Below are 10,875 nucleotides of genomic sequence, written 5' to 3' on the forward strand. Positions count from 1 at the left end.
CCAGGACCGGATAGCATGACAGCTCTGTTTTTTCAACATTCATGGCATATTATTAAAGGGGATTTGGTGGAGATGGGAATGATTTTTTGGTGTCTGGAGAAATGGATTCAAGGTTAAATATTACTAATATTTGCATGATTCCAAAGACGGAGAGACCTACAAGGATGACGGAGTTGCGACCTATCAGCTTATGTAATGTAGGGTATAAGATTATTTCGAAAATTTTGTGTCAACGGCTGAAGGTATTGCTGCCTTCCCTAGTTTCAGAAACACAATCGGCATTTGTGGCAGGGCGACTGATCTCTGATAATATCCTTATAGCACAGGAAATGTTTCATGGATTACGGACTAATGAGGCATGTAAAGGCAAGTATATGGCAGTCAAAACGGATATGAGTAAGGCTTATGATCGGGTTGAATGGGCTTATAGTAAGGCATTATTACAAAAGATGGGGTTCCATGAGCATTGGATTAAACTAATGGTGGAATGCATATCATCAGTTCAATATCGGGTTCTTTTGAATGGCCAACCAAAAGGACTTATTTACCACAGAGGGGCTTACGACAAGGAGATCCTTTATCTCCCTATTTATTCATTCTGTGTACTGAGGCTCTGATATCAAATATTAAGAAGGTGGAGAGGGAGAAACAATTAACAGGAATAAGGTGGCCAGGGCATGCCCATCAATATCACATCTGCTTTTTGCGGATGATAGTCTCTTCTTCTGCAAAGCTCAAAAGGAGGAGTGTCATACTATTCTAAGGATATTAAAGGAATATGAGAAAGCTTCGGGTCAACTTATAAACTTTGATAAGTCTTCAATTCAATTTAGACACAAAATTGAAGAATTTGTCAGACAGGAGCTAAGGGATGTTTTGGGCATTCAAAATTTGGGAGGAATGGGAACATACTTAGGATTACCGGAGAGTCTTGGAGGTTCTAAGATACAAGTTTTTGTTTTGTTCAGGAACGGTTAAATAATAGGGGTCAATGGTTGGACTTTTAAGTTCTTTACAGAAGGAGGAAAGGAGGTGATCATCAAATCCGTGATTACGGCTTGGCCAAATCATGTGATGTCGTGCTATCGTTTACCCAGGCTACTGCAAAAAATTGACGAGTGCGGTAGCTCAGTTTTGGTGGAGCCCAAGCGGTAGCACAAGAGGAATGCATTGGAAATCATGGGACAAAGTATGTGTAAGTAAGGAAGATGGAGGTTTAGGGTTTAAAGATATCACCGACTTTAACACTGCAATGCTTGGTAAACAATTATGGCGGCTGATAGAAAAGCCAGATACTTTATTTTCTAGAGTTTTTAAAGGTCGGTATTACAGGAATGCTTCACCCCCCGGGAACCGATTCGTTCATACTCTCCGCTCTTATGGTTGGCGGAGTATTGGTTTCTGCTAGATCTCTGGTAAGCAAAGGACTAATCAAAAGGGTGGGAACATGATCCTCCATATCTGTATGGAATGATCCTTGGCTCCCAACCACTCGCCCGAGACCAGCAAATAAAAATCAACACAATCTTACTCAGACCTTACAGTGGATTCGCTTATTGATCCTCATTTGCGAAGATGGAATTCGCAGGCGATTCGGGCTTTGGTGGACCCACAGGATGTGAAATTAATAGAGAGTATACCTTTGAGTAGGACTCGGATGGCAGACAAGATGGATGACATTTCACAAATAATGGAAAATACACGGTTAAATCTGGATATCAGGTGGAAAGGATATATCCAGATAGGGCAAAACCACCAGTAGTGTTTGGACCTACGGTGGATATTTTGAAGGCACATTGCTGGAAAATACGGTGTCCACCAAGATTAAACATTTCCTATGGCAATTGGTGACAGGGTGTATAGCAGTCAAGAAAAATCTGCATAAGCGAGGGATACCCGGAGACATTGTTTGTGCAAGATGTGGTGCGGAGGAGGAATCAATCAACCATGTGTTTTTTGAATGCCCTCATGCACTTCAGACATGGCTCTTTCAAAGATTCCAACAAATCCAAATATGTTTCCGACAAGTTCCCTCTTTGTGAACATAGATCATCTTTTTTGGAGAGTGCTTCCACAGATGGAGGATCATCAGTTTGCATGGATACTATGGTATATTTGGAGGGAAGAAATAATAAAGTCTTTAGTAATATGGATGTAGATCCGCTAGATACCCTTAAACTGGCTGACACAGAATCAAAGCTTTGGGCTGAGTCGCAAATTCTGACTGATGAAAAGAGAGTTCAACAGGTTGGTGCAATGGTTCTTCCGTCAATCCCAGGAAGATGGTGTTTTACGGATGGTTCCTGGAAAGACAATGATATTTTCTCAAGACAAGGATGGTATAGTACTCTAGAGGGATTTGCGGGTTTGATGGGTGCAAGGAATGTTCGGGCGTCCCTTTCTCCACTTCATGCAGAAATGGAAGCTTTGTTATGGGCAATGGAATGTATGAAAAACTTACGACAATTTCAGGTTACGTTTGCAACGGATTGTTCTCAATTGGTGAAGATGGTTTCAACACCTGAGGATTGGCCAGCATTTGCAAGTTATTTGGAGGATATAAACAGCTTGAAGGAGAGTTTTTCCTGTGCAGAGATTATCTATGTCCCAAGAACGCAGAACAAGCAGGCGGATAGCTTAGCCCGTAGCGCTAGGAAAGAAACGTCTTTTGTAGTTCACATGGATCAAGATCTCCCAGTTTGGTTCACAGAGTCTATATGAGTCTGTAGAGTAGATGACAAAAAAAGAAAGATCTTTCATTAATTTTAAAATATTTACTAATTTAAATTACAAATTATATAAATGTACCGATTTAAATTTTTAAGGTTACATTATATATAGAGAGATATTTGTGAAATTTGTTAAACCATATGGATTCCTTTGTTTTACATATTGTTTTTATAATGTATAAATCTATCTAATCATATTTTCATTTATATATAAGAAAACAGTACTACTGTTTTAAATTGTTAGTATATACTAGATTCTTTTTCCGCGCTACGCGCGGATTATGTATTTTCTATTAGTATAATTATATAATGTTTTAATTAGTTTTTGTTTTATTTTACACTTAGTGTATTGTTTTTATCTTTTTGCATGCCTCATTTTCCCAATATTAACTTAATAAGTTCTTATTTGCGTAAGTGTTTTTGGTTGGTTAGTCTCTAAATTTTCTTCAATAATTTTATTGATGTTTATTTTTTAATATTTTAACATAATTTAGAATTAATAAACCGGAAAATGTCTTCAACATTAAAGCATATTAAGATACTTTGGATTTTTTATGCTTTTTGATTTAGTTTTGATCTTTTATACTCTTGTGTGATTTTAATAATGCCTCAAAACGATTTGACTTGTATTATTTTGGTCCTATTCTGAAGCTGCAAACAACATCAATAGTGGTGTTATATTAAATTTTTGTTTCAAATATTGAAGCGAGTAATAATTTTCACATACTTTCATGGTAATTTATATTTTAAATTTAATCATATTTTTATATGTAAATTATTGCATCAAACTGGGGAGATTTGTTTTATTTGACCAGTTTAACTTAATATTTTCATTGTTTTGTGTTTGGTTTATTGATATAAAATGGGGAATTTAATTTCAATTTTTCTTTATTGTTAGACAGAGTCTTGTTTTTTGTGAAATATGTTTTATTATGTAAAGCGAAAAAATAATAGTACTTATCACTACAAAGTAAGATGTTTTAGGTTATTTTCTGTTATATTTTGTAAATTTAATAATACTATTTGTATATATGACTTCCAACATAGTTTAAAATGATCAAAAATTCATCATAAGTAAATGCAACGGAATAAACAAATGTTTGATAATGCACTTGAAAGTATTATTATTGGTTTAGGAGTTTTCTTTGGAGTTGATTGTTGAATAATAGTCTCAGAACTGAGACTATTTTTATTCGTTTCATGCTGCAATATTGAGTTTAATAAAGATAATAATTTAAAACATACACCAAATAAAAAGACATGTGAAATATAATATTATATAATAATGTTCGATATTTTTAAAATAGATAAATTATGTAAATGTTCAAGAATTAAAAAAGTGATTTCAAATCTTAAATCATTGAATTGGTTATTTATATCTATCTGGTTTTTAGACCGGCAAATTTAAGTAACATATCTTTTTGAAATAGAAAATAGATTAAATATTTTATCTGTATTTTAATTTTTGTATATTGTCTGTATGTTTTTTTGTTTTGTTTTAATTATAATCTTGATGATAATAGGGTAAATAATTTCTACCTTTGGTGGTAGACTTATGAATGGATAAAAAATTTGCTAAATAAATACAGAGAAAAAGTAGTGTACGAACCAAGATTTTTTGGAAGAATAAATTTAGACAATACAAAAAGTAAAGAAATACGAAGCCACAAATGAAACATGAACAACATCGCTGTTTAACAATTACGGAAAGATAAATGTATTTGTCATGATATTTTGACAAAGTTTAAAACGTACATTTATATGTATCATAATTTCAAAAACTTATTTTTCATTTGAGAAATTGACCTAACTGAAAACTAATGCAACATAAAAAAAACAATAATGATTTATGAAAATTCTATTCCCTTTCTATGAAGTGCTATGTCAAGTCCAAACGATGGAGATAAACGACTTGTGCAATGGCCGTCGTTTTCTTTGATCTTCTTATTGAAGAAGAGACAGAGCTTAGACCCGAAAAGGACATAATTTTCTGATCTGACTTCTTATTCGTACTGGCATTGTGATGAACTGCGTTCTATGGTGAAGTTGTTTGCTTGAAATTAGACTCGCTTGCTCCTCTCCATATAGCTGCAGAGAAGCAATGTTCTTAACTTTTGACATTAGATGAAGCTGTTCAAGCCCAATTCCAAGATCACCAGTTGAAGTTGTAGAAGATTTTGGTTTTTTTCAACTCCTGAAGGGTGAAGGTACCAACTAAGGAATAAAAAGATTTCCAATTCCACATGCATAACCAGGATGATGCAAAGCACAAAAGCATACAATTAGCGAGAATTACCTTGCTCGCACCCATACACATGAAATGATTAGCAGCCTAACAAAGAAAATAAAATGCATTAGTCCATCAGTTAAAAGATCCATGTCACATTCAACAGCCGAAAATTAAACTTACCAAAACAGCATGACACAACTTCTGCTCTTCTTCCTTATTTCTTGAAGTTGTTTTGTTCCTTTTCAAGTGCAAGGTGTAATGGGATCCATGAGACATTGAGAACCAATGCGGCTTTCTACGTAAATGTAATGGAATTTATCAAAGAGAAGTAGTGAAGGGAGAGTGGCCTGTGGAGAGCACAAAATGCAAACCGCAATCGCTACTGAGACCGCAAAGCCTAGCTGTGTCTCTGCGATTTAAGTGCCTGAAGGCTAACTTAAATGGATGATGAATGCAGCGAAAGAGGCATTTAAATATGAAGAGAGTAAATGTGAAAGTTACATAACTACTACAACCAAAATCTGCTGTTACGTAACTAAGTAAATCCACTAACCTTTTATCAAAATCTATCATCATCATGGATCTGCCTTAGTGATACTTCCCCTGACTCTTGTCCTGCTTGCATGATTCATATCTGATGTACTTCTTGCATCTGTTTTTAATGCATTGACCAAACCCTAGTCCAGTTTATTTTTTGTTTCCACTCTTTAAGTTAGTATATAGATATATTATTAGGAGATTTTGACCAAACAAAAAGAAAGATATATGATTAGGAGATTAGTTCAGAAATTACCTTAGAGATTTGTTGTTAGCTTTGAAGCGAGAGAGTGCAGAGTGTTCCTCTCAAGGATGTTGGTCTCATGGGGCTATTGATCGCAGGTAGATTTCATCATCACCTTCTTTCTTCTGGTCAGCTTCTACTTTCTACTGACATTGTGATGAACTAACTGCCTTCTCAGGTGAGCTTCTTGCTTGCAATTGCAGTCACCTGCTCCTCTCCATATAGCTGCATTGAACTAATGGCAATAATATAAAGCATATAATTGCACTCGCTTTCTCCTCTCCATATAAAATATTAGTCTACCAATGTTCGAAAAAAACATTCTCCACAAATTTGCAGTTAGAAATCTTGACGTTAACCAACATGCATATATGGATCTTGTGAGATGTATTATACCTTGGACGTGCAGTAAAAATTTGATGGTTCCGAAAAATATCATTTCGGATCAGGTGTGAGTGTTGATCGAATAGAACAATGCTTATAAGAACTCATTTCTCTATACATAGCAAAAAGTATCAAAACTGCATCCATAAGAGATCAAGAAACTTGACACTGACCAAAGATATTCAGAAAGCCTGCCTCCAATAGCACTGCTTGAGTTCTCAGAGCCTCATCGAACCAACAACCCATGTCTGATCTAAATGGAGATGTTATACATTTAGAGGCCAACCTAAATCAAAACACAGAACTAATGTAAGGTCAAATACTTTCAAAAATCAACAGACCCAATGTGTGACCAAAGTGAAGATTACACTCGATGTGGGTTGCCGCAATATCTCGAGGAAGGATCGAAGTCGAAGGCGTCGTAACAGGCCTGAGCCATTTCGCCGTAACGGATCAGCTCCGATCTGAGAACCGGGTCCATCCGGTCGTTAACCCGGCCCAATCGTCTTCTCCTTGGATCTTACGCCACGTGTCTCTAAGCCTCCTCTCTTCCTCGGTTTTCTTATCGCGCCGGCGGAAATCCTCCGCCATATGCCACTGTTCTCCGCCGCCGTCGGTTAATCATTTCCGTTCACGCTCGAGCCTGGAGATGACGGCGGATAAAGAAGCCTCGTTTGTTCTAGAGAGAGAAGCTTTCGTAGCTAGTCGGGATCTTTTCTCCGGGAGATGAATGACGAAGGTTCAGAGGAGCTGGTGGTTTTGAACGACGGAGAAGAGTGATAGTTCTTTGTGAGAAGGCTGTGTGAAGGAATGGTCGCCATTGTTGAGAATCCTTGCTATGATTCCCAAAACGCAGCATCTGTCCATTAAAAACTTCAACTTGTCACTGTTCATGATTCAAAGCTTTTGTTATCTCAAAGCTACAAACAGAAAATAATATAAAGTATACATAAACAACATAGAATACTATTAAAATAACTTACCTTTTGTATGTATAGATTCGTTTTCTGAAACAGTCGATTTTGCCTTGTTGTTAGCCATGGATGCGGTGGGTTTTGATTTCCAGAATGTGGAGCCGTTGATAGAGAGAGACGGGAATACTATAGATAGGGTGATGCTTGGGGATTTAGGGATTTTAAGTGGAGAGGGAGACAAACAGACTATAATTAAAGGATGCATTGAGACGAAAAGAAAGGTGAAGAGACGATTGGTTTCAAATCATCGGCTTGTTCGCAACGAAGAAATAGAACAGGTCGAGCTGATGTGGCAACTTAAAGCTTTCTGATAGGTTGATTTTTTTTGTGCTTATGTGGACAGCTTAGATGTTGATCTTATTCCCCTTTTACTTATTGTTTGATTCATTGTTTGTACCTGTAATACAATATATTAGAATTAGGCAAATAAACTAGAACAAAAACTGAACGGAAATTGATCCGATAAAAATGAATATGTACCAATTCGAACTCAACATAGATACTAAATAGATCTTATTTAAGGTATTTTGGGTTATGAATTATACTCGAACTAAACCTTAATGGATATCCGAAAAATCTAATAAAGATTTTGTACCAAACTCGATCTCAATCGTTAATATGCATTCAACATACAATAAAATATTATTGAATATTTAAAATAATTATCTATTGAATGAATAATTAACTCAACTACTTAGTGTAATATATATTTGGGAAAATTGCTAAAAAGAACAAGAAAACATCATAGTTGTCCCTATAGTATAAATTCAATTTCAAGTTGTCCCTATAGTATAATGTTTTCCATAATACCAAAAGTAACCTCTAATTAATTCCCTTAATTTATTAAACATAATTAATTGTATTTAAAAAAAATATGATAATGTTGGTTTAATAAAGTTGCCGGGAAAAAAAAATCAGAACAAAAAGTGTAGAAACATTTGATTTCCTTAACCCTAAAAACTTCTTGGTCTCTCCGCCTCTCTCTTCAATGGCGAAGAACATGGCGATTGTGTCTGCTTCGTTGTGTTCCCTCCGGTGAAATCAACGACGGAAACCACCGAAGCTTCTCTATCATCCTCTCTGTCTCTCCGCCTCTCCGCTTCTCTCCACCTCTCTCCGCTTCTCGCCACCTCTCCTCTTCTCTCCGCCTCTCTCAGCGTCTCTCCTCCTCTCGCCGCCTCGTCGCTTCTCTCCACCTCTCTCCGCCTCTCCGCTTCTCGCGACCTCTCCGCTTCTCTCCGCCCCTCTCCGCGTCGCTTCTCCCTCGCCGCCTCGTCGATTCTCTCCGCCTCTATCCGCGTATCTCCTCCTCCTGCCGCCGCGTCGCTTCGTGACGGTTCTCTCTGCTTCTCTCTTTCTCTGAAATCGCGTTAAGCTAAGGTATTACATCCGATCTTTCTTTATTTCATGTTCCTCGATTCGGTTATTGTTTGATGTGTGTATGCGTTTTTGAATTGATTTCGTCTTAGTTTGCCGATTTGATTGCGAGATGGAGATTGACTTGTCTTATTTGATTAATCGATCAAATGTTTTTTCTAAATTTGATTAGACAATGGTGTTTTGCTTTTCATTATTATCTTGTGTTTGGCTCAGTTTCACTCTTACGCTTGTTTCGGACGTTTGTTGATATTGTTGTTATGTCTTTTGGTGTTAACAACCATGTCTTTTATTATCTTTTGTATATATGGAGTTTGAGCTTGATATTCCGTGTTTTTAACGGTTTTAAACTCGTTTTGGAGCAATTAAATGGTCGGTTTTAATTAATGTTTTGGTCTATTTGATGCGTTTTGGTGTTCTTAAGTGTAATATGCAGGTTACTAGATAGCTTGAAAGAAAAGAACGCATTCGGGATTTATTCAGAAGCAAGATGGACCGAACAATGGACCGAATGAAGTATTGATCGCACAGAGCACGAGATCGACCGATCCGGGCTACCTGGATCGACCGATCCCAGGCTTTCATACACGAGATCGACCGATCCGAGCCATGTGGATCGACCGATCTCAGGCGCTACGGGCTCCACACGCACAAACGAGCTTTTCACTCCTTTTTACCCACTCCCCTCAATAATTCAGAGAAGAACTCGACCTTTGAGACTCAGAAAAGACCAGGGGCGACCAAGAAGGAGATTTACAAGTTCTAGAGAGAGATTTGAGAGTTTTTGTTTTTTTTTTGTGTGATTTGTGAAGATTTGTGAAGGAGTTCATCTCAAAACCATTTGGAGAAGATCTTCTGAACCTTTACTCTGTTTTAATACAATCTTATCATGTTTTCTTCATCAAAATCGTTTTGTTCTTGTTTAGTTATGTGTGAGTAGTCATCTAGTTGGGTTTAGGGGTTCTCATAGGGGATTTCTTGATGTTTTGATTCATAAAACGTGTGTAGACTAAGGGATTACGTTTTGGTTCTTCATCTAATGGGTTTCTTACTGCTTGAACTGAATTGATCACTTAGTTCATGATTTCAGATTGTTTGATGCACCGAAAGTGATTGTTTGAACTTCCGAAAATACTTTAGATGAGCAAAGTGTCCTTAACCCTCGGAAGTTGATGTTATTGCGCTTTGTGAACATATTGAACCTGTTCTTAATGCTTGTTTAGAAATTGAAACTCAGCGGAAGTTAGTGTGGAGATTTCTATAACATAGAGAATTAGCGCTACGGAAGTAGGTTAATTCTAATATCGTGTTTGAGTTCTAGACGGTTCTTAATATATCCCTGTGTCTGCCATTAATTGTATCTTGATTAAAAAGAAATCCCTGAGAATTCCCAATGCCCAACGTTTGTTTTAAAATAGTTTTCAAATCGTTTAAATCATCTTTTTACATGCTTGTTTATGCTTTGTGACACTAGAGAAAATTAAATAAAAACCATCAAAAATATATCTTGATTCGCTGTAGCTATTAACTTGTCTGCAACTCTACGTGTGATCATCGGTCCCTGTGGATTCGATCCCGCATTACTACTGCGTACTTTACTGTGCACTTGCAGTTAGATAATCGGGTTAAAACTCGAGACATCAAGTTTTTGGCGCCGTTGCCGGGGACCATTTGGTCACCCTAGAGTTAATGATCAGTTTAAGACTATAGCATTTTCTTTATTTTGTCTAATGTTTCTGTCTTTCTCTTTCTGTTTGTGTTTTCAGGTGAATGAGCGGATTTCATACTAGAAGCAAAGGATCATCGAATTTAATACCTTTGGAGTTAGAGCTCGGCCGCCTAGAGAGACAAGTGAAAAAGAAAAGACTTGAGTCCGCTGAAGAGGTTGAAATGGCTGAACACCAAGAAGACCAATTTCAGGACAACCCGCAAAATCCAATTCCTGTAAATGAACGAGAAGGCAACAATGCTGGTGATAATCAGCAGGCTGGTGTAGCTGCAAGACAACAGGCTGGAGACTATGGCATGCCTAGGATGACGCTTGCACATTATGATACACCAGATGCATTCTATGCCGATCGTTCTGGGATTCGCCCACCTCCCATTGAGAGAAGAGACTTTGAGATCAAGACTGGTCTCATTAATTTGGTGGAGAAAAATCCGTTTCATGGAAACCCGTCTGAGGACCCGATGTATCACTTGGAGCATTTTGAGCGAGTCTGTGACACCAGCAGACATAATGGAGTTCCTCAAGGCGCTTTGAAATGCAGGTTGTTCCCGTTTTCCTTAGCTGATAAAGCTATCAGATGGTTAAAGTCCATCCCTCCAGGATCTCTTACTACATGGGAAGAGACAAGAGCTGCTTTTCTACAGCATTTCTTCACCAAGTCAAGGTCCACA

The 10,875-nt window shown here is 37.2% G+C and overlaps 1 long non-coding RNA gene across 1 annotated transcript; it reads right to left on the minus strand.

Moving 5' to 3' along the window:
• Nucleotides 1–4,450: 4,450 nt before the first annotated feature.
• Nucleotides 4,451–6,076, minus strand: LOC111204665. The gene is made up of 3 exons (XR_002657169.2): nucleotides 5,140–6,076; nucleotides 5,026–5,061; nucleotides 4,451–4,923 (listed from the first exon to the last, which is right to left on the minus strand). It is a non-coding gene; the product is annotated as an uncharacterized LOC111204665 (long non-coding RNA).
• Nucleotides 6,077–10,875: the final 4,799 nt, after the last annotated feature.

This window comes from Brassica napus, chromosome C9, assembly GCF_020379485.1.
Source record: "Brassica napus cultivar Da-Ae chromosome C9, Da-Ae, whole genome shotgun sequence".
NCBI lineage: Eukaryota > Viridiplantae > Streptophyta > Magnoliopsida > Brassicales > Brassicaceae > Brassica > Brassica napus.